General features: G+C 37.1%; 1 long non-coding RNA gene across 1 annotated transcript; it reads left to right on the top strand.

Annotated features, from left to right (window-relative positions):
* Positions 1-349: 349 nt before the first annotated feature.
* Positions 350-1,548, top strand: LOC120967883 (uncharacterized). The gene is made up of 3 exons (XR_006666465.2): positions 350-596; positions 995-1,079; positions 1,171-1,548. It is a non-coding gene; the product is annotated as an uncharacterized lncRNA (long non-coding RNA).
* The last annotated feature ends 473 nt before the right edge of the window (positions 1,549-2,021 follow it).

The following is a 2,021-nucleotide window of genomic DNA, read 5'->3' as shown; positions in this document are numbered from 1 at the left end:
TACGGCGCTGATTCCCGTGCAGACAGCGCTCATTCCCACGCGCAGGAATCTGTGAACTTTGACCCTTTGTGCCGACACTGGTTGCTTTGGCGATGCTGCTGCCCGGGAATCACTCTGGCTTTTCCTTTCTTTTGCCTCGTCGGATATGACGGCACTGCGGAACACTCACACGCTGCGGGAATCCGAGGCTGTGGGAACCTGTTGTGCCGACACTACAGGGATCCTCTTCCTTTTATATAGTATGCGTATGCTCCGTGCCGATCACTCACACGCAAGCACACTCTGGCCTCCTCTTCTACTCTCTGCGTGCAAGAACAAAGAGAAAGCAAAACTCACTAGGCACTTTCACTCGTGATTTAGGGCGATTTAGAGTTGGATTTTGAATATGCTGAAGTTGAAGAAAAGATAGACGAAGGTAAGATCTATCCATTTTTGTTGGTTTTGTTTGCATGCATGAAGTTTGTACTCTTTTTTGTTTAGTTCATAACTATGTGTTCTCTGTTGTGTTAGGTATTATTTCATTACTTTTTGGAGTCATTTAGAGCTTCGGGAGTAGGATTTGTGTAGCGAAGTGAACTACGAAGTTGAAGATCAAGGTATGAGCTTTGCAATACATTGATTTATTTGTGCATGCAGGATGGTAATTAGTTCATCTTTTAGCTCGTTATTAGCTATGCGATGGTAGTGCTTAGAGGTTAGAAATAATTTCAGACGACAGATGTAGCATTTATACTATTTTTTAGAAGAGTAGGTTGAAGATGTTGTATCAATGTTAGGTGCGTCCATTAGTATTGACATGCGGGAAATCTTAATACGGTAATTAAGAAAAAATTGTACTGTAATTGTTCATTGCATGTGGTATGTTATTTCATGTGGTATATTTATTAATAAGTCTATAGTTAAGAAACCGTAGGTCTACTTTGTTATGTCGCAATAATCTAAATTTTATATGTTAAGATTAGGTGCTAATGTACTTAATGATGTATGTAATTAGGTAAAATAATTCATCTTAGTAGCAAACAAGGAGGAGATGACGTGATTGAAGAAATTGTGTATCCATCTTCGCTGTCCCTTTTGAGGTGATGACCACATACATGCAAGTGCTATTTTCATACTTTTGATAGCATGAAGAAAAATCCGTGTGTAATATTGATTTTCATGTGATAATAGGTTGACTCCGTTCATATAGTACTGGTGACGGATATTTATTGAAACTATTTTGACGCTTAATTGCATTCGCAAGCACATCCATATTGGAGCTAAGGTATAAAATGACGCCGTAATTTTGTTAATATTTTTTGTATTGATGTACTGTTGTGAATAATGTGCATGCCACTGCAAATATTATTATTTGTAAATAAATGATTGTTATCATATGATATGAAAAAATTATATAAAGCCGGAAGAAAATAAATGTTTTACTCATATGATATTAAAATGTTATTATCGTACTATTATGTTTAGTGCTTGTTTGGATAGCGAGTAATTACCATCGGTTTTGTCATAACCTGTTGTAAGAAAATTAGTTTTTACTAATAGTCATTTTTCCAAAAGCTCAGTTTTTGCATGTTACGAGAATCAGTTTAGGATATTTTTGGGGTAGTTAGAGAAAAGCAAACAGAGTTTTAGTTTGTGACGCTTGTAGACGAGTTGGAGAAAAAAAAGATCTCTAGATACCCGTTAACCAAATAACCCCGGAAAGTCTAAACAAATGATCTAAAAACAAACCAAATATTTGTAACGAAAATACGATTATTATTTTAGTCGTCTGATATGTAAATGTTGTCATCGTACTACTACTAAATGTTTAGTTGCTAATTGTTTGAAATGTAAAGATGTATTTTGGTTAGGTACTATGGAAAATTTAGTAGTGTACTATGGGAACGTCTTACGCGACGGTCCTTTCGGGATGGATGTGTCCTTGTGCGAGTCGACTATAGTTGTAGTTAGAGACATGGTGAACGTGGGTTACGCAGCTGTGAGAAGGTGCATCCGAGCGGTGTTTGGCCCAGGGATGCAGG

Source organism: Aegilops tauschii, chromosome 1 (genome assembly GCF_002575655.3).
Source record: "Aegilops tauschii subsp. strangulata cultivar AL8/78 chromosome 1, Aet v6.0, whole genome shotgun sequence".
NCBI classification, from domain to species: Eukaryota; Viridiplantae; Streptophyta; class Magnoliopsida; order Poales; family Poaceae; genus Aegilops; species Aegilops tauschii.
The sequence above is the reverse complement of the archived record's forward strand: the minus strand, read 5'-3'. Positions and strand labels throughout refer to the sequence as shown.